The 25,578-nt window shown below is 44.7% G+C and overlaps 1 protein-coding gene across 1 annotated transcript in view; it reads left to right on the top strand.

The window, feature by feature from the left end:
• Positions 1–12,375: 12,375 nt before the first annotated feature.
• Positions 12,376–25,578, top strand: part of ehf (ets homologous factor) — a 74,600-nt gene continuing 61,397 nt past the window's right edge. Inside the window, exon 1 of the mRNA XM_080190537.1 lies at positions 12,376–12,831. The gene's annotated coding sequence lies outside the window, so the exon portion shown is untranslated. The remainder of the gene's footprint in view (positions 12,832–25,578) is intronic.

The following is a 25,578-nucleotide window of genomic DNA, read 5'->3' as shown; positions in this document are numbered from 1 at the left end:
CTCGGGTGATAAGGGGGTGGGAATTGGTTCAGGGTTTCCTTACGTACTCATTGTGAAATTCCTGCACTATTCACCTCTCTATGGGCTTGTCCAAATGATTGAAATGTTTCCACCTGCCAGGCATGATGGGAATGCAATGTCATACCATTCCTGATGCCACATTAAATCAACTGCTGCATTTCTTTTGATGACTGAACCAGCCTGGAAAGGGAAAGTCAGCTCAGCGCCCCACATGAAGTTGTCCATTGTTGATGGTGCAGGGTGACCCATTCTGACAGCTTGGTTCCAGGGCTGGTGTCTGTTTTGGTCTTTCTGAAAACATGGTGCTGAATTGCCGCCCACAGTTGGTGTCACCATTTGCATCGATTGTGGGCGAGATTTTCCCAGTTGCTGTGTGGGATATTGAGGCTTTCCTGTCTGCTTTGAATCAAAGTGTTCAGCGTTCTGCTGGTCTCTTGGCATGGGCCAGCTCCCTGTGTAGCATTGGAACGTACAAAAAAAAGGAGGCCATTCAGCCGCTCCAGCCTGCTATGCCATTCAATAAAATCATGACTGACCTGACAGCAATCTCAAATCTAAATCCTGCATACCCTCAATAACCTGTCACCTCCTTGCTTACCAAGAATCTATCCACCTCTGCCTTAAAAACATTTAAAGTCTCTGCTTCCACCATCTTTTGAAGAAGAAAATTCCAAAGATTCACAACCTTCTGAATGAAAACATTTAATCTCATCTCCCTCTTAAATGGGCAACCCTTTATTTTGAAACAGCAACACCTAGTTCTAGATTCTTCCACAAAAGGAAGTATTCTTTCCACATCCACCCTGGCAAGACCCGTCAAAATTTTATATCCTTGGGGTGTGGCTAACTTCCACCCTGTACAAATACCTGAGCCTGCAAAGTCTTTGCTTGATGAGCACTGGCGTGCTTGGCACACTTGCCTTAGAGGGAAAATTTCATTGGTGACATTATGTTTCAATTTGATGCCAAGGGTGCATGGTAGACACTGGAGATGGAAGTTGAACTTCTTTATCCGAGTAAGTGTCGGTTGTCCAGGCTTCACGACTATAATGGTGCCAGCCTTTTAAAGGGCGAACGTTCGCAGGTCACATAACCCATCTATTGGAACAGAGCTCAGCCAATGGAAAGAAAGCACATGGCTCCGGGAAGCCAGAAGTCCCTCAGCATGAGCCTGGGACTCAGAGAGTAAAGCTGTGTTTGTTTAATGCTGAGCCTGTATATAGTTTTTTGCTGTTGATGTTTAATAATTAAAGCTTCCTTGTTACATTGCCTCACACTACTTCATTGGCAGCAAGAGTAAATCAGACCAATGGCACAAGCTGCAACATTTGGAGAGGGTTGGGGGGGTTGGTAGGGGAAGGGTGAGCTCTCAAAAACCTGCGAGAAATGAAGGTAAAGAGGCATCCGGAGAAACCATAGTCGAATAGCCATGCCATTGTTTGGGAAAAATTGATCTTTTTGATCTAAAGGTTGAAACTTAGGACTAGTACATCAAAAGGCTTTGATAATATTTTCTGCCAATGAAGTAACATCAGAGAAAAACAAGAAGTTATTTATTCACAGTTTGCAGTCCGCACATGTATAACAACATAAGAAGCCTAACCTCTCTGGAGGCCCTAGATACTAAATCCTTTGATCAACTAGTGGCACTAGTGAAAGATCAATACAATCACTGACCCTCCATTGTAATGTAACAGTATCAGTTCCATTTAGACATTAGGGACCCAAGGCGACAGTTTCTGCTTTTGTAGCCAGGCTTTGCCAAATGGCTGAGTACCGTGAATTCGGTCTGTCTGTAAGTGATATGCTCCATGACCAATTGTTCTGTGGTATCAATAATTTGAACATTCAGAAAAAAATGCCGGCAGAAAACAAAATATCCCTAGACAAGGTGTTTGAACTGGGAAAGTGACTAAAAGTGCTGAACAAAGTGCTTTTTAATTACAATGTGTGCAAAGTGAGGTAAATTAATGATGGCAAGAAATGGCTGCTGCTCCAGTTACCCATAGTGAAGGCATAGCAGAGACTGAGAAAGGGAAAATAAGTCATCAGTCACAGGGATTTGAGGTCTGTTATTATTGTGGGGGAAACCATCGTCCAGACAAATGTAGAGTTCATTTGTTTCAGGCTCAATAGGAAGGGCCACACATAAGCCAGATGCAGAGTCAAACCAAGTGCACTTAACTCAAAAATAAAAACAGTGACTCCAGCAAATAAGCTTGTGGAAGGCTCACGAGAGAAGTCCAAAGTTTATAAGCTCAACATTGTAAAATTAAATAAGACACACTCCATCAAAATCATCTTTATGTTTAATGGGCATCCAATAGGTTTTTGATTTGATTTGATTTATTATTGTCACATATATTAACATACAGTGAAAAGTACTGTTTTTTGCGTGCTACACAGACAAAGCATACCATTCATACAGAAGAAAATGAGAGAGTGCAGAATGTAGTGTTACAGTCATAGCTAGCATGTAGAGAAAGATCAGTTTAATGCAATGTAAGTTCATTCAAAAGTCTGACAGCAGCAGGAAAGAAGCTGTTCTTGAATCGGGTGATACATGACCTCAGACTTTTCCATCTTTTTCCTGATGGAAAAAGGTAGAAGAGAGAATGCCCGGGGTGCGTGACGTCCTTGATTATGTGGGCTGCTTTGCCGAGGCTTCAAGAAGTGTAGACAGAGTCAATAGATAGGAGGCTGGCTTGCATGATGGATTGGGCTACATTCACGACCTTTTGTAGTTTCTCTCAATCTTGGGCAGAGCAGGAGACACACCAAGCTCTGATACAACCAGAAAGAATGTTTTCTCTGGTGCATCCTTAAAAGTTGGTGAGAGTTGTAGCTGACATGCCAAACTTCCTTTGATTTCTGAGAAAGTAGTGTTGGTGGGCTTTCTTAACTGTAGTGTCAGCATGGGGGGACCAGGACAGGACATCTAAAAATTTGAAGCTCTCGACCCTTTCTACTTCATCCCCATTGATGTAGACAGGGGCATGTTCTCCCCTATGCTTCCTGAAGTTGATGACCATCTCCTTCATTTAGTTAACATTGAGACAGAGATCATTGGTGTTGCACCAGTTCACCAGATTCTCTATCTTTTTCCTGTACTCTGTCTCATCATTGTTTGAGATCCAACCCACTCTCGTGGTGTCGTCAGCAAACTTGAAAATCGAGTTGGAGGGGAATTTGGCCACACAGTCATAGGTGTATAAGAAGTATAGTAGGGAGCTAAGAACACAGCCTTGTGGGGCACCAGTGTTGAGGATGATCGTGGAGGATGTGTTGTTACCTATCCTTACTGATTGTGGTCTGTCAGTTAGGAAGTTCAGGATCCAGTTGCAGAGGGAGGAGCCGAGGCCCAGGCAACAGAGTTTGAAGATGAATCTCGTAGAAATAATAGTGTTGAAGGCTGAGCTGCAGTCAATAAATAGAGACTGTATGGAGGTCATTAATATAGGCACTTCTGCCACGATGATAGGAGAGCAAAAATGCAAGCATTTACAGGAAGGATTGCGACCTTGAAGCTAAGCAGTCCGTCTGCCAAGTTAGTAATCTACACGATGGAGGCCCTGAAGATAACAGACACGATATCGACGCCAGTGTCATATTGACACCAATCTGCCCAGCTTTCCCTGATTGTAGTAAAAGGCCAGAAGCCAAACTCTATGTGGATGAAGCAAATCAAGTTGAACTGGCTGGAGAAACTCAGTATCACATATAGGGTTTTCCAAGAGCTCTTTTGCACATATCAAAAAATCTTTCAGAGAGAGCTGGAGTGCGTACAAGGAGTTAATGCCAAACTTAAATGAACGCTGAATCAACATTCTTAAGAGCCCGACCTGTTCTTTATACCCTTGATCAAAATGTGGATGTTGAGTTAGAATGCTTGGAAGAGCTCGAAATAATTAAACTACAATTCTCTAAATGGGCGGGACCAGTAGTCCCAGGATTAAAACAAGACCACACAATGAGGATTTGTGATGATTACAAGCTGACCGTGAACAACAAATAGACTGATATCCTATCCCTTAGTAAAAAGACCTTTATGTGAAACTGGCAGGAGGCTCCAAGTACACCCAGAATTGGATTTGAGTCCTGTGTACCAATAACTTGTGTTAAAGGAAGACACGAGGAAACTTATTACCATCAACACGCACAAGGGATTATTCCAGTACACCAAGCTACTTTTCAGTATTTCATCTGTCTGCTCTGTCTGAAGCACCTTGGAGAGACTTCTACAAGGGATTCCAAAAGTTGTCATATATCTGGACAAAGTCTTGGTAACGAGGATCATCGCCCAAAGACAATAGGGTCAATTTGGATGAGGTTCTCTGGAGATATGTAGAAGCAGCAAATGTAGTCACCTATTTGGGTTTTAGGTTTGATGCAAAAGACTTGCACCTACTGAAAATATGATAAAGATGATAAAAAGGATCCCTGCACCAAGAAATGCAGCCGAATTAAAGTCCTTTTCAGGGATGGTCAATTAGTAAAGCTGCCTTTTACCAAACTTACCTATAATTTTGAAGAGGCATCAATACTGGCATTGGGAAGATTCTCAGCGACAGGAACTGACCAAGTGAAACAGGCCATGCAAACATCTAGCTTACTCACCCATTTCAACCCAGACAAACAGATAGCAATATCCCGGTGAACTCCAACGCAAAGTGGAGGAACAGTACCTCATCTTCTCATTAGGCACTTTACAGGCTTCCAGACCGAACATTGACTTCAACAATTTCCTCCTCCACCTTCAGTCCATTTATTATTTCTATCCATTTATTTTCATTTCTTCCATTGATTTATTTTTCTATCCCCTATTTCATCCACTTCCCATCGTTTCTCTCTTACTACCGTCTCCCCTACCCCCCAACCCTCTCCCCGCCTCCCCCACAATGTATAAATCTCATCCTATTCCCAATTCTCTTTAGCCATCATGACCCGAAACCTTGGCTCTATTCTCCCTCCACCGAAGCTGCTGAGATTTTACATAGAAACTTAGAACATTACAGCACAGTACAGGCCCTTTCGCCCTCAATGTTGTGCCGAGCTATGCCCAATCCCAAAATCAAGCTATCTCACTCTCTATAATTCTGCTGTGGTCCACGTGCCTATCCAATAACCGCTTGAAAATTCCTAAAGTGTCCGACTCCACGATCACCGCTCTCTGAGTGAAAAATCTACCTCGGACATCCCTCCTATATCTCCCATCATGAACCTTACAGTTATGCCGCCTACTAACAGCTACATCCACCCGAGGAAATAGTCTCTGCACGTCCATTCTGTCTATCCCCCTCATCATCTTATAAACCTCTGTTAAGTTGCCTCTCATCCTCCTCCACTCTAAAGAGAAAAGCCCCAGCTCCCTCAACCTTTCCTCATAAGACCTACCCTCCAAACCAGGCAGCATCCTGGTAAATCTCCTCTGTACTTTCTCCAATGCTTCCATATCCTTCTTATAGTGAGGTGACCAGAACTGAACACAATATTCCAAATGTGATCTCACCAATGTCCGGTATAGTTGCAGCATAACCCCACGGCTCTTAAACTCAAACCCCCTGTTACTAAATGCTAACACACTATAAGCCTTCTTCACGGCTCTATCCACCTTCAGAGATCTGAGGATATGAACCCCAAAATCTCTCTGTTCCTCCACATTCCTCAGAACCCTGCCATTGACCCTGTAATCTGCATTCAAGTTTGTCCTACCAAAATGAATCATCTCACACTTATCAGGGTTAAACGCCATCTGCCACTTTGCGGCCCAGATCTGCATCCTATCAATGTCTCTTTGCAGCCTGCAAGAGCCCTTCACCTCATCCACTACTCCTGATGTCATCAGCAAATTTACTAACCCAGCCTTCAGCCCCCTCTTCCAAGTCATTGATAAAAGTCACAAATAGCAGAGGACCCAGCACTGACCCCTGTGGTACACCGCTGGTAACTGGCCTCCAGTCTGGATTTTCCAGCATTTTCCATATTTGTTTCAAATTCCAGCATCCGCAGTATTTTGTTTTATAAACAGATCACAATGACATGTGATGCATTGCTTTATGGCATAGGAGGTGTACTTTCCTACAAGAGCGCAGTACTTTTCCATAAGACTGTACTTTCCTATAAGGCTGCACTCTCCCATAAGAGAGCAGTCCAAACCTTTACTGCCTCATTGCAGAAACAGTCCAACAGGCCACTGCCACTCCGTATCAGCAGTTTTCTTCTCTCATACACAAATTTTCAAATTATGCCACCTAGTTTTAATCTCTCCCACAAGGAGAAACATCCTTTCAGCATCCATTGTATCAAGTCTCCTCAGGATCTTTAATGTTTCAATAAGATCACGGCTCACTCTTCTAAATTTCAGTAGATACAGGCCCAACCTGCTGAACATTTCCTCAGAAGATAACCTCCTCTATATCCAAAGTATCAGTTGATTGAACAATATAAATGCTTCTAATTAATTTCTATCCTTTCATAAATAAGGACGCCAAGAGCGGAATTTTGTGGCCTCACTCAACGGAAGACTAGAAAACCCTACCCATTGTCTGCCCGATTCCCAGGGTGGGCAAGGCGGTAGAATTCCTGTGCAAATCTGCGCACCGTATTCTGGATATGGTCTCACCAGGGTCCTGTAAAGCTGTAGCAAAATATCCTTACTTGTATAACCCATTTCCTTTGCAGTAAAGACTAACATCCCATTTGCCTTCCTAATCACTTGCTGTATCTTCATGCCAACTTTTTGTAATTCATGCATGAGGACACTGAGGTTCCTCTGCACTCAGAGTGCTGCAGTCTCTCATCAAAACTATAGTTTTCTGACACTGATGGTAAGTGAGAATATAACACAGTAAATGGGACAGTCAACCCATCAGCTTTAGGCACTGCTCTTCTGTCTGGGTACCTAATGCGGTATTATCAGTAAACCAGAGGTTCACTGATCTTGATGTGCTGCACTTCTTGGCTTTTAGTCTTCACATGTTGAAGAATTTTCCATTTGATCTTGTGTGGAGGTACTCTCCTTCCATGTCAGCTGGGAGGTTAGTAGAATAAAGGAAAATATATCAAAGGAGGAGGGCCTAAGACAACACTCCCGTTCGACCCATTCTTGACGCCAAAACTGCCACAGGTGAAGACATTGGACTGAATGGTGCTGTGCACATAATTAGATAAGGTTTAGACTAGACTGATTTTCTCTCGTACCTGGTACAGTCCTGTCCTGCTTCGAATTTCACAAACTTTACAAACGCAGGAGTGGTGTTTGTTGCTGATCATGGGGGGGATCATGTCCACCTTGGATCTGCCTGCTCCGAAGCCACACTGTGCCTCTGGGTATATTCTGTTGTTTGGGTGATGCTGGGAAGTGAGAGGCACAGAATGCTTGTTAAGATCCACTCAGTTGCTGTTATACGGCATGTTGATGTTTGCACGGCACAGATCCCATGAGGCTGAGCTTCCAGTCCAGCAGAGGAGGAGGAGCTCATGGAAGTATGGCAGCAGGTGAGGCTCTCCATAGTTGAGTAGCTCAGTTGGTATTCCATCCTTTCCAGGTGCTCTTCTTGTTGCTAGGAATCAATGACCTTTACAAGTTCAAGTAACGTGGATTCCGCATTCAGCTCATCCCTGACCATTCGGTGCAGCAAATGATCAAGCACAGGTGATGAGAGATTTGTGTCACATCAGTACCAAGTCAGCCATTTACTTATTCCTGTCAATGAGCATTTCCCATTTCAAAGGAGCAGTGTTGACAATGGGGTTTGGGGGGGGGTTGGGGGGGGGGGTGGGGGGAGTCAAGTGCTCTTTTGATACTGTCATACATCGTACAAAGGTTACCAGAGGTGGCCCACAGCTCCAGGGACCCAGGTCCAATTCCCAACTTGGGTCACTGTCTGTGTGGAGTTTTCATGTTCTCCCCAGGTCTACATGGGTTTGCTTCAGTTTCGTCTCACGCTCCAAAGATGTGCGGGTTAGGTTGATTAGACATGCTAAATTAACCCTTAGTGTCTTGGGATGTGATAGGTTAGAGAGATTATTGGCGTAACTAAGGGGATAGGGCTTGGGTGGGACTGTGATCAGTGCAGACTTGATGAGCCAGATAGCCTTCTTCTGCACTGTAGATTTCTATGATTCTATGATTCAGTGTGACCAGCAGTTTCTATTTCTTTGCATAAATTGATCCAATATTGTTGACTGAGTAACTTGCTCCTTTCCGCACAACAACCTTGCCTACCATGAGGTTGCCACATAAGAACATAATGTTCTTATGTTTTTATGTTTCCGCACAACAACCTTGCCTACCATGAGGTTGCTATGTGCTATAAGGTGAGGAGACAGGGTGTAAGCCAGGTGAGCTGTGCTCTTTGCTTCAATGACAAGAGTCCTTTCAGCAAAGTGGCTCTTGAAACAATCGTAGTTTTCTTTGCAAGGCGTGGTTACTGATCTTCATAGGTGACTGACTGCAGAGCCTTCCCTGCATCATCATAATTATTGAGGAGCCCGCAGGAGGAAGAGACTGCCCGAGAGTTTGTGGCATTTATTGTCATCCCTCGTGTATGAAATGTTGCTGTATGGAATGCAATAGTGCTTAGAATTGTGTAATTCCCGTGATTATATCTTCACTCTGCTACAGACAAGTGAGTGCTCAGCATCGCAATCTGCACTGTGATATGTATGGGTGTGAACAACACTGAACTGATTGTCCTTCTGGTCATTATCCAGTCATGTTCATACCAGTGACCACATCTCAGATGGTGCCATGGCATCCATTGCTATTGTCTGCCCTGGAAGAAGGTGCCACAAACACAAAGTACACAACATACTTCCAGCAACTGCTGCCCATTGCTTTCATCTTGCCAATGCCATGTTGACCAAGGCTCATCTGCCATTAGCCTGTCTGATCCAAATTGTCTGATAAATTCTCTGAGGGGCAATAATTCTTTTCTATGTGGCAGATACTCCAGAATATCATCCAGACTGTCATCAAAATGATTGTTCCTTTCAGCACTGAACTACAAGATTAATGCCTCAACACAGGTGTTAGTTACAAAATCTCCATCTAATGGTAGGTGGAGAGACAGGAGACATTCAGAAGCCATGGCAAGCATCTCGAGTAAAGGTGAATTACTGCAGATGCAGGAATCTGAGACAAAAGCAGAAAATACTGGAAAATCTCAGTGGTTCTGACAGCATCTGTGGAGAGAGACCGGAGGCAACATTTCAAATCTACATGACCCTTCATCAGAGCTGAAGACAATAGAACATAGGAAGATTTTTATACTATTAGGGTGAGGGAGGTATTCTCAAAGGTGTTATAGACAAAAAGACAAAGGGAATGTAAACGGTGGTGATCATGACTAAGAAGGATGCCAATAGCGGCTCACTCAGAGATCAGAATGACAGAACAAAGGGAAGCAGAGTGTCAAAGGATAACCTGAGACATGTAACAGATGGCCAAGCAGAGTGAGGGGAGGAGAGACCGTAGTGGGGGAAAAATGGAAAGCGAGATTTAACAATATTGGAAAATGAAATGATGGAAGAAATGAAAATAAATAAATAAGATGAAACAAAATACAATAAAATAAATGGAAATGGAGTGAAGGTGGAGGAGGGAGTTCTTGCTCTGAAGTTGTTGAACTCAATGTTCAGTCTAGGAGACTATAAAGTGCCCAATCAGAAGATGAGGTGCTATTCCTCCAGTTTGCCTTGGGATTCACTAGAATACTGCAAAAGGCCAAGGATGGATATGAGGACAAGAGAGCAGGGTGCTGTGTTGAGGTGGCAAGCGACAGGAAGATCTGGGCCCTGCTTGCAGATGGACTGAAGATGTTCAACTAAGTGGTCACCCAGTCTGCATTTAGCCTCTCTGATGTAGAATAGACCGCATTAGGAGCAGTGAATGCAATAGACCAGATTGAAGAAGATGCATGTGAAACACTGCTTCACCTGAAAGGGGTGTTTAGGACCTGAGACGATGAGCAGGGAGGAGGTGAAGGGACAGGTGCTGCACCTTCTACAATTGTATGGGAAAGTGCCACGGCAGGGGTGAGGTGTTAATTATGATGGAGAAGTGGATCAGGGTGTCCCAGATGGATTGGTCCCTGAGGAATGCTGAGAGGAGGAATGAGGGGAAGATGTGTTGAGTAGTTGGTGGAGATGGCAGAAGATGATCCTTTGAATGTGGAGGCTAATGGAGTGAAAAGAGGAAAAGATGTAGCCCATCCTGGTTCCAGGAAGGAGGGGAGGGAGGTGAGAGGAGTGGCCCAGAGGATGAGTCAGACAGATGACAGCCCTGTCAACCACCATGGGTGGAAAACCATGATTGAGGAAGAAGGAAGACATATCAGCCGCACTAGTTTAGAAAGTAGCATCATCAGAACAGCCTACCATGAGGTTGCTATGTGCTATAAGGTGAGGAGACAGGGTGTAAGCCAGGTGAGCTGTGCTCTTTGCTTCAATGACAAGAGTCCTTTCAGCAAAGTGGCTCTTGAAACAATTGTAGTTTTCTTTGCCAGGCGTGGTTACTGATCTTCATAGGTGACTGACTGCAGAGCCTTCCCTGCATCATCATAATTATCGAGGAGCCCTCAGGAGGGCAGTGGCAAAGAAACTGAGAATGAGATGGAGTCCTTACACGATGTGGGATGTGAAGAACTGTAGTCAACGTAGTTGTGGGAATTGGTGGGCTAATACTATGTACTGGTGGACAGTTTATCACCAGAAATGGAGACAGAGAAGCCAAGGAATGGAAGGGAAGTGTTGGAGATGTAGAAATTGGAAGCAAAATTGATAAACTTTTCCAGGTCCAGACGAGAGCATGAAGTGACATCAAAATAGCCATTGATGCACCAATGAGTTGTGGGAGGGGCTGGAATAAAACTGAAACAGGAATGTTTCACAGACAGGCATAACTGGGACCCATGTGGGTACCCCTAGCCACACCTTTCATTTGGAGAAAGTGAAACGAGTTAAAGTTGAGTGAATGAACAAGTGCAGCCAGATAGAGGAGAGTGATGGTGGATGGGGTTGTTCAGACATCTGTTTAAGGAAGAAGTGAAGAGATCACCATCCTGGTGGGGAATGGAGGGGTAGAGGGATTGGACATCCATACTGAAGACGAGACAGTTTGGGCCGGGGAACTGGAAGTTATTGATTGGTGTAGGGCATCATAGGAATCATGGGTACAGATTGAAAGAAAATGGACAAGAGGAGAGAGGATGGAGTCAAGATCAGAAAAAATGAGTTCAGTGCGTTAGGGACAGGCTGACAGGTGGGTCCATCTTTAATGAAAGAGAAGTGCTGCCCAATCTGGGAATTTATCCAATCAGCTGGATGTGTTGTCCAAACAGCTGGGAGTGCTGCCCGATCAACTACGCGGCATGATAGCATAGTGGTTAGCACTGCTGCTTCACAGCTCCAGGGTCCTGGGTTCGATTCCTGGCTTGAGTCACTGTCTGTGTGGAGTTTGCACATTCTCCTCGTGTCTGCGTGGGTTTCCTTCGGGAGCTCTGGTTTCCTCCCACAGTCCAAAAATGTGCGGGTTAGGTTGATTGGCCATGACAAAATTACCCCTTAGTGTTCTGAGATGTGTAGGTTAGAGGGATTATTGGATAATTATGTAGCGATATAGGGGTAGAACCTGGGTGGGATTGTAATCGGCGCAGACTCGATGGGCCAAATGGCCTCCTTCTGCACTATAGGGTTTCTATGATTTCTATGAACTGGGAGCTCTATCTAATCAGCTGGTAGAGCTATCCAATCAGAGTGATGTCCAATCAGTTGGGAGTACTGTCCAATCAACCTCATAGCACCAGGGATCCGGGTTCAATTCTGGCCTCGGGTCAGTGTCTGTGTGGAGTTTGCACACCCTCGCCTTGTCTGTGGGGTTTTCTCCAGGTGCTCCAGTTTCCTCTCACACTCCAAATATGTGCAGGTTAGTTGGATTTGCCATGCTAAATTGACCCTTATGTCCTAAAATATGTAGGTTAAGGGAATTAGCCATGATCAATGCACAGGGTTACAGGATTAGGGCCTCGGTAGGATGATCTATCGGAGGGTTGCTGCAGACTCAATGGACTAAATGGTCTGTTCTGCATCGTAGCAATTTTATGACTGGGGAAAGTGGGGTTCAAAGCAGGACAGGAGCTGTTTGTTCAATTCCTTTTACCCTTTCCTGTTTGAAATTCCCAGTTCACAGGAGGAGCTGTAGTTTTAGTTGGAAAACTGACACCTATTTATTTCTCAATGCAAACAAGCTAACCTGTAGGACGAGTTTTATTGCTGATGCAGGGGACTGGTTAACAATTAACCATTCGTAGGATAGCTACTGAATGGTTAAGTCACTCCAAGAACACCTCGGGCACTGCCAGCAAGTCCCTTTTATTTTAATCACCTATTTCCTGTACAGATATATATTTATTGAAGAAACTTCCTCCAGTGGAGCTCAGTCACTGAGTACAGGAGGCTCGGTGTTCTGTACACGGTGGGCTAGTCCTGAACAGCAACTGCAGTGTTTGTGTGAACTCACAATCAAATGTTTATGTAAAACACTGCACATGCAAATTAACAAACTCCTTTCTTTTTCTAACTCCCAGCTAATCGAATAAAAGGAAGTCAAGGTAGGGAAAACCCCTCACCAGTGACAGTCCTCCACTGGCCTCTGAATCATTTTATTCTATTCCTGGCCCGATCTCCACAGGAGAACCAGGATTTCTCAAACCACCTCTTGCTCAGTTTTGTTTTTACTGGAGTTTCTGCATCTGCCATCTTCCCCATTGTGCTGGGCACTCTTGGAGGGAACATCTGGACCTGCCTCAGGTAAGCTCTGCCACCTGTTAATATTGCTGTATAAGACTCCTTTTTTTTAGCTACACTTGGCTTAATGGAAACAGAAAATGTTGGAAATGATCAGCTGGTCAGGTAGTATCTGTGGAGAGAGAGGGAAACATAGAGATAGTGTTTTAGGTCAGTGACCTTTCACCAGAACGGGATGTATTGTTTGCTGTAGGTGGATATGCCAGTATCTTTGATAATGTAGCCCAGTCAGAAACAAAATATTTTAAATATTGAACACTTACACAATAAGAAAAATTGGTTGAACAGCGAGTGGGCGGCCGGTTGGCACAGAGGTTAGAACTGCTGTCTCACAGTGCCAGAGACCCAGGGTTCGATTCTAGCCTGTTTATGTGACAGTTTGTGTGGAGTTTGCACATTCTCCCTGACCTGTGTGAGTTTCGTCTGGGTGCTCCAGTTTCCTCCCACACTCCAAAGATGTGCAAGTTAGGTGGAGTGGCCATGATAAATTGACCCTTAGTGTCCCAAGATATGTAGGGTAGGGGGATTAGCAGTGTAAATATGTGGGGTATAGGAGTAGGGCCTGGATAAAATGCTCTGTCATTGAGTCAATGTAGATTTGATGGACCGAATGGCCTCCTTCAGCACTGTAGGGATTCTATGAGCTGGTTAAGAACATATCTAAGGGCTTTGCAGATCCATACAGTTGGAGATAGTTGTGTGTGGGCCATGGCAGGTCCTTAGCAGCTGAATCTCTGGCTAGAAAGTTGACCTTTGTGGAATGTAGACGACCTCTGGGGCTTTGGTGCAGAAAGACTTCTGAATATCTGCTCTGATAATTAAATAAGATTTTAAGTTTATTTATTATTGTCACAAGGAGGTTTACACTAACAGGGCAATGAAATTATTGTGAAAATCCCCTAGTCGCCACACTCTGGCACCTGTTCGAATTTAGCATGGCCAATGCACCTAACCAGCATGCCTTTCACACTGTGGGAGGAAACCAGAGCACCTGGAAGAAACCCACGCAGACACGGGGAGAACATGCAGGCTTCACACAGACAGGGACCCAGAACGGGAATTGAACCCGGATCCCTGGCACTGTAAGGCAGCAGTGCAAACCACTGTGCCACCTCAAGTCTTTGATGGGGTGGGTGTAAGTGAAAGGAATCTGCTTGAAGTGTCAAATGGCATTTTCTTATTGTCCCTTGCGATGCATGCTTATCTCTCCCTGATTTGTTTACCCTGCTAATCCCCCCTAAACTACACATCTGGGGACACTAAGGGGCAAACCACCGAACTTGCACATCTTTGGAGTGTGGGAGAAAACCAGAGCAGCCGGAGGAAACCCATGCAGACTAATTGCATTTGCACTTGCTAACTCCAGTATCAAGACTGTTTGAAGTTAGGTCCCAATGTGCATCAGTTAAAGGCATTGCAGATGGAATGTGAGGGAAGGTTCATATTGTTTTCCAGACCACTTACTTCCTCCCCTTGCTGCCTAGCAACCAAAAAGAGTTGAGAAGGAATTGGCATTTGACAAGAGAACAGCTGTTGTTCATAATGAAAGAACAATTCTTCAAAGGGCAACATTACTAATATCCATCCTCTCCCCATCCCTTTCAAAAAGTCTGCAGATTACACACTGATATCACTCTCCACCACAACCCCTGCAAAACTCATGCCAATTTGGCTGAAGAAGCTTAGTTCAATGGAAGCTCTGACTTCCCCAACATAAATAATAATAAAAGGAAAATACTGCAATGCTTGAAACCTGAGCTAATACCTCCCCTTCATGCTGAATTCTTACAATGGCTGGTTCCACGAACCATAACTTGAAGGAGAGACCAACATCACAATAGATCCTGTTTAATCTTACAGCCATGCATAGGTTGGTGTTTGAGTGACTGGGCCCAGGACTTGAGGCCATTTACTTTCAAAGAAATGGGGAACAATGACAGTGAAGCTGGCTTCACCGAGCCCTGATTTTAACATAAGCCACTAAAGGCAGAATGGGTTCAAGCCACTTATTTTATACTAAGGAAGGACAAGGGTGGCACAGCGGTTAGCACTGCTGTCTCACAGCTCCAAGGACCCAGTGGTTGATTCTGGCTTTGGGTGACTGCCTATATGACAGGATGGATCTTTGACTTACCTTGTGTGACATCACGATTGTCAGAAGCCCACTAACCAAGTTAGATGTGTTTTGGCATAGTGTTCAGTTTATGTTGAGGAGGAGCAGCAAGTCATACATGTTTACATGTTCTCCCCATGTCTGCATGGGTTTCCTCCGGGTGCTCTAGTTTCCTCCCAAACTCCAAAGATATGTGGGTTAGGTTGATTGGCCATGTTAAATTGACATTTAGTGTCAGGGGATTATCAGGGTAAATACAGGGATTACAGGCATGGGGCCTGGGTGAGATTGTGGTCGGTGCAGGCTCAAAGGGCCAAATGACCTCCTTCTGCATTGTAGAGATTCTATGATTCTAAAGAAGTGCAGCAGACACATGAGAACATCACCGACTGCAAGCTCCCCTCCAAGCAACCCATCATCCTGAAATATATCACTGTTCCTTCACTGTCGCTGGGTCAAAATCCAGGAACTTGCTCTCTGCCAGCATTTTGGGTGTACCTATGCAATATGGACTCCAGAGCATCAAGAAGGCAGCCCACCAGCACCTACTCAAGGGCAGTTAGGGATGAGTTATAATACTGGCCTTAAAGGGATGCCCACGTCTTGTGAAAAAAGAAAAAGAAACTTTGCAGCTTCCTTTTTTCTGCTATTATGGAGTGGCAACAGTTTAGATAGTTTCCGATTAAGTACTTCACTGACTGTAAGATGTTTGGGACCAATAATCATTCTCAGTCAGAAGTTGTTGGAAACTGCCAGGAAGCTCAGAGAGATAAATGATATGTTGGCCGAGTCACGTTCAAAGCCTTCATCGGGGACAAAAGCTGTTAGCACTTAACTTCTCATCCCTGTTCAACTCCCTTTCTTTTCAACAGCACTGACCACACACCTTGCATCGCCTGAAACAGGTAAAAGTTAAGAAAAAAAAGTAACTGTATAGACGTACAGTTTTGAAGCAGAATTGTTTCCTGGCAGATTCACCCAACCTACAAGCCAGCACAGAATGACAATGAGTTAAATTCGGAGGGGGAAGGGGCACAATTTGACAAGGGGCACTGAGGGGCAAGCATGTGTTTGAAAGATAGTAGCTGAGTGCATTTGATGGGAACTTTATCTAATGTTACTGACAATGGCAGTCACAAATGGAAAGGATTGGAGTGTGTGACATGATTTTGATTTGATTTATTATTAATACATGTATTAGTATACAGTGAAAAGTATTGTTTCTTGTGCAATGAATAGACAAAGCATACTGTTCACAGAGAAGGAAATGAGAGAATGCAGAATGTAGTGTTACAGTCATAGCTAGGGTGTAGAGAAAGATCAACTTAATGCAAGATAGATCCATTCAAAAGTCTGATGGCAGCAGGGAAGAAGCTGTCCTTGAGTCGGTTGGTACATGACATCAGACTTTAGTATCTTTTTCCCGACAGAAAAAGGTGGGAGAGAGAATGTCCAGGGTGTGTGCAGTCCTTAATTATGCTGGCTGCTTTGCAGAGGCAGTGGGAAGTGTACACAATGTCAATGGATGGGAGGCTGATTTGCAGAGTCTCGGACAGAGCAGGAGCTATACCAAGCTCTGATACAACCAGAAAGAATGCTTTCTGTTGTCAGCAGGTTCATCTTTTAATAGGTTAATAGGGCATAGGTTTAAGATGCGAGGGGCAAGGTTTAAAGGAGATGTATGAGGCAGATTTTTTACACAGAGAGTGGTGGATGCCTGGTTTTAGTTAAGTCGGGCAGCATGGTCGGCGCAGGCTTGGAGGGCCTATTCATTGTTCTATCTTGTAATTTCTCATCTATTGCAGCCTGAAATCAATTACAGACCTTGCATGTACTGGGCAACTCTGGAAGTGAAGCAGTAGATGCTCACTTGTATCTTTCTATCATAATATTAGAATACTGGCTGCATGAAAAACTCCCCTGACCCAGCCTATGAGAGACTAAGACCTTCTGATTCACCCCATGTGACACAATCATTCCAGACCTATTCTACATGACAAAACAATCCCTAGACCTGTTCTATATGACAGGTGGGAGCTTTGACCTGTTCTACACATGACCAGATGGACCTTCGACCTGCCCTATATGACAGGATGAACCTTTGACTTGCCTTGTGTGACAGCACGATTGTCAGGAGCCCGCTGACAAAGTTAGATGTGTTTTGGTATAGTGTTCAGTTTACGTAGAGGAGGAGCAGCAAGTCAGACAGTGTCCTGCATTGGGAGCAGTTGGAAGAGACCCACCTGAGAGCATAATGACCTGTAAGGCTCAGGCATCCAGGTCAAGGTGACATAAACAAATATTTGTGCTTACTCATTCTGGAAGATCCTGTTCTGTGTGTCTGAGTGCCATCCAGCTTTTACTGTTTTATAATCCACAAAGAATGCTGTGTAAATAAAAATGAATGTTTCACTGTCTACAATCACTCCCATTGTTCTCTTTGGAGATGTGACAGCTACTGTAATTACATTGTTAACTAGCTTCATTTAACACCTTATCACTCACTAATATGAGAACAGACACAGTAGGTGCAATTGCACTCAGTCTGAGTGAACAGGGTAGCAGTCGAGGCTTCAGGTGGGATGGATGTGCTCTCATGGAACATCATGACATTGGCTCAGAATTTTACAGGAGTCAGGGAGATAGAGAATAGAGGGGGTTATGTGGAGTTGCACATTCTCCTTGTGTCTGCATGGGTTTCCTCCCACACTCCAAAGATGTGCAGGTTAGGTGGGATTAGCCATGGAAACTGTGTGAGTTTAGGGGGTGGGGGGGGTGGGGGTCAGAGAGTCAGTGCAGACTCGATGGGCTGAATGGCAACTTCTGCACTGAAGGGATTCTATTATTCTAAGAGATGGCAGGACATCAATTCAGCCTGCTTAAAAGATATTTACCGGGAATTCCCAGGTGTTTGAGTGGAATTTACTGGACTTTCATATTTTCAAACAGTGCCTGAGAATCACAGGTCTTCAGAGCTCTGAGTGGTTAAAGATGGCAGATACGAAGCAAGATCACCTATGGCCTCTGGCAACCATTTTGCATGAACTTATTGGTCCACAGGGAAAAATGTGAGTGGTGGCCATTGCAGCCAATAGTGGAAGATGTGCAAAACTGGGGGCTGCTGCATCAGAGGAGAGTCCTGTAAAGGTGGCATCAACAGTGCTGGCATGGGCAATCTGCAAATGATAGAGAGGGGCAGTGGCACGTCTTTAAAAGGCAGTAGCAATGGGAGGGCTCTGGAGGCAGCCTGATGTAACGTAGTGCATGGGAGGGTAAGGATAGTGACCAGTGGGATGGGATTGATTGACCCATTGCCCGAAATGTGGAGGAGGGCTGACACAGAGGGAGGGAGAAGCAGTAAGCAATAGCTCCCCACAAAGAGGGTCAGTCACTGGCTGGGCACAGCAGAGAAATGCACAAAAGAAATTTGCAACAAGTTACAACCTAAATAAGGGCCTACTCTCAGGAGGCAATGTACCAGATACATCAAGATTATCTACAAATGCTTGAGCGTTAATGTCAACTAAGACCTTCAAGGAAGGCCATCACTGACTCTCTGCCATCCTGCAGGATTTGCTAAGATGTGTAGGGTTTGCAAGACACCCAATGCCAGTGGCCCTGAAGATCACTGCATCACTCAGCATCTACGCATCTGGAAGTTTTCTGGGATTCACAAGGATTTGGGTGGAATCTCCCAGGCTGTAGACTATCAGTGCATCAGAATGACCAATACCATGTTCAGGAGAGCTGGGGATGATATGCATGACTGCACTTACCTATACAAACAGACAGTGCCATCAGCTTTGAGACTATCACTGGATTCTTCAAGATGTCATTTACTGCACACATCAAGGAGCCAAAAAGGCTTCCATAGACCAGTCAATGGCCTTCACCAACATAACAGTTTCCATTCCATCAATTTAGAACTGGCCCATCAAAAGTAGATCTTTCAGGTGTGTGTGCACAATTCCCAGGCAACAACCATGTTGCCTAAACACAAAGACAATACCAATTGCCACAGTTGTCCCTGTCCCCTGCTGCCCTGCAGAGCTGGATTCTCAGTGAGAAGGACTACACATTGAAATGTGAGAAACCCTCAGTCTGCAGCAGAGGAAAGCTACAATCCAGGGTCCATCACAGATCCGTACGAGTAACAATTAGGCTTCTGAAGCTGAGATTCAGGTGCCTAGAATAGTCTGGTGAAGCCCTTCAATATTTCCCAGTGAGGGTTTAGCATAGTGTGGTGTTACTCCATGCAGTCTAGTAAGAAGTCTCAAAACACCTGATTGAAGTCCAACAGGTTTATTTGGTATCACGAGCTTTCAGAGTGCTGCTGATTCATCACTGGATGAAGGAATGGCGCTCTGAAAGTTCATGATAAAATATAGACCAGTTGGACTTTAATCTGGTGTTGTGAGACTTCTAACTGTCCAATGCTGGCAACTCCACACCATGCAATCTAGCACTATGAGGATGAGGGGAGGAAGGCCCTGAGGAAGGAGGGCATCATCGATCACCATTCCTCCAACACTGACGAAGATGAGGAAGAGGCTGCTGAGTAGATGGCACATGTTGAAGAGCTTCTTGCACCCACAGAAAGTGACTGCCCCAGATGGGGTACCTGAACGAGCACTCAGATCCTGCATGGATCTGCTGGCGGGAGTATTCACTGACATCTTCAATCTCTCTTTACAACAATCTGAGATCCTATCTGCTTTAAGAGAATGACCACCATCACTATACCAAAGAAAAGCCAGGCAGCGTGCCTTAATGACTATCGTCTGGTGGCTCTAACATCTATCATTATGAAGTGCTTCAAAAGGTTAATTGGGGCAGGAATCAATTCCAGCTCCCAGGTTGCCTGGATCCACTAGAGTTTGCCTATCACCACAAACGGTCCACAGCAGATGCCATCTCCCTGGCCCTACACTCAACCCTAGAACATCTAAGTAACAAAGCCACCAATGTCAGACTCCTATTTATTGACTACAGCTCAGCCTTCAACACCATTATTCCTATGAAACTTATCCCCAAACTCTGTGTCCTGTGGCTCCGCTCCTCTGTCTGTGACTGGATCCTGAACTTCCTAACCCATCAGTAAGAATAGGCAACAAGACCTCCTCCACCATAATCTTCAACATCGGTGCCCCACAAGGCTATGTTCTCAGCCCCCTACTATACTCCTTATACACCTATGACTGTGGCCAAATTCCCCTCCAGTTCAATTTTCAAGTTTGCTGATTACCCCACCGTAGTCATTCAGATCTCAAACAATGAGATAGAGAATCTTGTGAACTGGTGCGATGACAATAATCTTTCCCTCAATGTCAACAAAACAAAGGAGATAGTCATCAACTTCAAGAAGCATAGTGGAGGATATGCCCCTGTCTACATCAACTGGGTGAAGCAGAAATGCTCAAGAACTTCAAGTTTTTAGGTGTCCAGATCACCAACAACCTGTCCTGGTCCCCCCATGCCAACACTACTGTTGAGAAAGCCCCTACTTTTTCAGAAGACTAAGGAAATTTGGTATGTCCACTACGAGTCTCACCTTAAAAGCATTCTTTCTGGATGTATCACAGCTTGGTATAGTTCCTGGTCTGTTGAAGATTGCAAAAAATTACAAAGGGTTATAATGTAGCCCAATTCCATCACTCAAAGCAGCCTCCTATCCACTGACTCTGTCTACATTTCCTGCTGCCTCAGAAAAGCAGCTAGCATAATTAAGGACTGCATACACTCCAGACATTTTCTCTTCCATCTTCTGTCGGGAATAAGATACAAAAGTCTGAGATCACGTACCAACCGACTCAAGAACAGTTTCTTTCCTGCTGCCATCAAACTTTTGAATGGACTTACCTCACATTAAGTTGATCATTCTCTATTCCCTAGTTATGACTGTAACACTACATTCTGTACACTCTCCTTTCCTTCTCTATGAATGGTATACTTTGCCTGTATGGAGGCAAGAAACAATACTTTTCACTGTATACTAACACTGTATGTGACAATAATACATCAAATCAAAGGAGCGAGGGGCATTGAGAGGAACCCAGAGAAGGCTCTAGTTAATCTCAGGCATAGCCATTTCTTGTGACCGTATCACACTCTGTGCAATCAAGATTAACTTCTTGATCTAAGGTAGAAAGGACAGTAGGACTAGAGGGCACAGCCTCAAGATAAAGGGGGGGCGGTTTAGAACAGAGTTGAGGAGGAACTTCTTCACTCAAAGGATGGTGAATCTCTGGAATTCTCTGCCCGTTGAGGTGGTGGAGGCTGCCTCGCTAAATATATTTAAGACGCGGGTTGATAGGTTTTTTGATAGGCAAGGGGATTAAGGGTTATGGGGAGAAAGCGGGAAAGTGGAACTGAGACACGACAGATCAGCCATGATCTTATTGAATGGCGGGGCAGGCTCCAGGGGCTACATGGCCTACTCCTGCTCCTATTTCTTATGTTCTTCTGTTCTTATGTAATTATCATAAATCCCGAGAGCTATTGTGGGAGAAAAAGGAGAGAATGATACAGAGAGGAAGCAACAAAAGAAAAAATAGTGAAGTGAGGAATAGAGGAAAAAGGAGAAAAATGGCTTTGACGTGGGTCATATGGAACACAGCACAGGAACAGGCCCTTCGGCCCAAGAAGTTGTGCCGAACATTACACCAAATTAAACTAATCCCTTCTGTCTACCCTTGGTCCATATCCCTCCTGCATATTCATTTGCTTATCCAAAAGCCCATTAAACACCCCTATCATATCTGTCCGTACCACCACCATGTTCCAGACACATATTTCTGTGCAAAAAAACGTGTCCCTCACATCTCCTTTGAATTTTCCCACTCTTACCTTAAGTGCGTGCGCCCTAGTATTAGACATTTCAAATCTGGGAAAAAGATTCTGACTGTCAACCCTATCTATGCTTCTCATAATTTTATAGACGTCTATCAGGTCTCCCCTCTGCCTCCGTCGCTCCAAAGAAAACAACCCTCATTTTTCAAGCATCTCACTATAGCTCACACCCTCTAATCCAGGCAGCATCCCAGATTAAAACTCTCCCTGACCTTCTCCAAAGCCTCCACATCCTTGTAATGTGGCTACCAGAATTGAACACAATACTCTAAGTGCAGCCTAACCAAAGTTGCAAAGTTGCAAAGTTGCAACATGAGTTGTAAAGTTGCATGGTTTGGAGGGTAGGTCTTATGAGGAAAGGTTGAGGGGGGCGCTTTTCTCTTTAGAGCAGAGGAGGATGAGAGGCTACGTAAGAGAGGTTTATAAAATGATGAGGGGGATAGATAGAGTAGACGTGCAGAGACTATTTCCTTGGGTGGATGTTGCTGTTACTTGGGGGCATAACTATAAGGTTCATGGTGGGAGATAAAGGAGGGATGTCCGAGGTAGGTTCTTTACTCAGAGAGTGGTTGGGGTGTGGAATGGACTGCCTGCTGTGATAGTGGAGTCGGACACTTTAGGAACTTTCAAGCGGTTATTGGATAGGCACATGGAGCACACCAGAATGATAGGGAGTGGGATAGCTTGATCTCGGGTTTGGCCATAGCTGGGCACAACATTGAGGGCTGAAGGGCCTGTACTGTGCTGTACTGTCCTATGTTCTATAACATCCTGACTCTTGTACTCTACGCCTGACCAATAAAGGTAAGCATACCATAAGTCTTCTTTTACACCCTATCTATTTGTGTGGCCACTTTTATGACCTGAACCCCAAGATCCCTCTGTAAATCAGTGCTGTTCAGTGTCTTGCCGTTAAATGTATTCTTATCCTTAATATTTAATCTCCCAAAGTGCAGCACCGCACACTGGCCCGAATTAAACTCCATCTGCCATTTCTCTGCCCATATCTGTAACTGATCTATATCCTGCATCCTTTGACAGCTTTCTACACTATCCACAACTCCACCTATCTTTGTGTCATCTGCAAATTTACTAACCCACCATCTATGTTTTCGTCCAAGTCATTTATATATATCACAAACAGCAGAGATCCGAGTACGGATCCCTGCAGAACACCACTAGTCACAACCTCCAGCCAGCATAACACCCTTCCACCACTACTCTCTGACTTCTATAGGAAAGCTAATTCTGAATCCAAGTTACCGTGGATCACATGCATTGTAATCTTCTGGATGAATCTACCATGAGGGACCTTGCTGAAAGCCTTACTAAAATCCATGCAGATAACATCTACTGCTCTACCCTCATCAAGAACCTTCATCATCTCCTCAAAAAAATCAATCAAGTTAGTAAGACATGACCTGTCCCACATAAAGCCATGTTGATTTTCCCTAATTAGGCCATTCTTTTCCAAATGCATGTAAATCCTGTCCCGAAGAATCCTCTCCGATAGCTTCCAAACCACTGATGGGTGTTAGCGATGGAAAGGTGGTAGGAGTGGAGGGCCTGAATTACATTATTGTTACTAGAGAGGCAGTGCTCGACAGACTGGAGGGACTGATTGTGGACAAGTCCCCAGGACCGGATGGAATGCATCCAAGGGTTCTGAAAGAAATGGCGGAGGTGATAGTGGATGCCTTGATGATTATTTTCCAAACATCGCTGGATTCCGGGGAAGTGCTGGAAGATTGGAAAACGGCTAATGTTACGCCGTTGTTTAAGAAGGGTGGCAGGCAAAAGGCAGAGAATTATAGGCCGGTTAGTTTAACGTCTGTTGTAGGTAAAATGTTAGAATCCGTGATCAAGGAGAAAATAGCGAGGCATCTTGAGGAGAATTGATTGATAGAGCAGACGCAGCACGGTTTCGTTAAGGGGAAGTCGTGTCTGACGGATTTATTGGAGTACAATGAGGATGTGTCTAGGGCGGTGGATAGAGGAGAGCCGGTGGATGTGGTGTTTCTTGATTTTCAGAAGGCGTTTGATAAGGTGCCGCACAAGAGGTTATTACAGAAGGTGAGGGGGCATGGAGTTGGGGGTAGGGTGTTAGCGTGGATAGGGGATTGGCTGTCAAATAGGAGGCAAAGAGTGGGGGTCAATGGGTGCTATTCGGATGGGCAGTTGGTGACTAGTGGAGTGCCCCAGGGGTCGGTGCTGGGGCCTCAGCTATTTACCATTTATATAGATGATCTGGAGGAGGGAACCGAGTGTATGGTGTCGAAATTTGCTGATGACACCAAGATTGGTGGAACGGCAAATTGTGCGGAGGGTGTGGAAAGTCTGCAGAAGGATCTAGATAGGCTGGGCGAATGGGCCAGGAACTGGCAAATGGAATTTAATGTTGGCAAGTGTGAAGTTGTCCACTTTGGTAGGAATAATGGTAGGAAGGACTATTACTTACATGGCGAAAAACTGCAGCATGCAACGGTGCAGAGGGACCTCGGGGTCCTTGTGCATGAGTCGCAAAAACCCAGCTTGCAGGTGCAGCAGGTGGTCAGGAAGGCGAATGGGATGCTGGCCTTCATAGCGAGGGGGATTGAATATAAAAGTAGGGAGGTCTTGCTACAACTGTACAGGGCACTGGTGAGGCCGCAGCTGGAGTGCTGTGTGCAGTTTTGGTTGCCGTACTTACGCAAGGTTATTTTGGCCTTGGAGGGAGTGCAGAGGAGGTTTACTAGGCTGATACTGGAGTTGAGGGGGTTGAACTATGAGGAGAGGCTGAATAAACTAGGCTTGTACTCGTTAGAGTTTAGAAGAATGAGGGGAGATCTCATTGAGACATATAAGATGATAAATGGGTTGGATAGGATAGAGGTGGAGAGGCTCTTCCCGCTCAGAAAGGACAGTAGGGCTAGAGGGCACAGCCTCAAGATAAAGGGGGGCGGTTTAGAACGGAGTTGAAGAGGAACTTCTTCACTCAAAGGGTGGTGAATCTCTGGAATTCTCTGCCCGTTGAGGCGATGGAGGCTGCCTCGCTCAATATTTTTAAGACGCGGGTTGATGGGTTTTTGATAAGCGAGGGGATTAAGGGTTATGGGAAGAGGGCGGGAATGTGGAACTGAGCCAAGACAGATCAGCCATGATCTTATTGAATGGAGGGGCAGGCTCGAAGGGCTAGATGGCCTACTCCTGCTCCTATTTCTTATGTTCTTATGATGCGAGAGGATTTTAAATCAGCACATTATAGGGAAGAGTGGAATGTTTCCTGGTGTTATAAATGTTCAGTATGTTCATACTGAGCTAAAGCTGGCTCTGGAGCAGTTAAATAGACAGGATTGATTAGAGATGAGATGGAGCTTCTGAACCAGCAATCCTGCAAACACCGGAAACTAATGTGGCATTCCACTGATTGTTGACATTCACTGTTGTTTTGCCAATAATCATTTGAATTCAGCAGCAAACCAATGCCAAGATAATCTGTTTGGCTGCAGGTTCTGGTTAGATAGGGTGGGATGAGTTTGACTATAAACTGACACTGAAATCTGAATTTTAAGTGAAGGCAGTCACTGAGAGGCAGTCTGATTTGTAGAAAGAGGATATTAAAAAAATTGGGAGGAAGGTGACTATGACAGCAAGGCGGTTGCTTGGATCAGGATCAGGATCAGAACACTGCCCTGAGCTGTAGGACAGAACCGAGGAGATATCCTGTTTAATTATAGACCAATTGCAGTGTGTTGGGTCACATACTCGCTATTTTTTAATACAATGGCTAGTTTTACCAATTGAAATTA

The sequence above is a fragment of the Carcharhinus amblyrhynchos genome, chromosome 6 (assembly GCF_965287045.1).
Source record: "Carcharhinus amblyrhynchos chromosome 6, sCarAmb.v2.hapA, whole genome shotgun sequence".
Lineage (NCBI taxonomy): Eukaryota > Metazoa > Chordata > Chondrichthyes > Carcharhiniformes > Carcharhinidae > Carcharhinus > Carcharhinus amblyrhynchos.
This window is presented reverse-complemented; position numbering and strand designations above follow the sequence as displayed.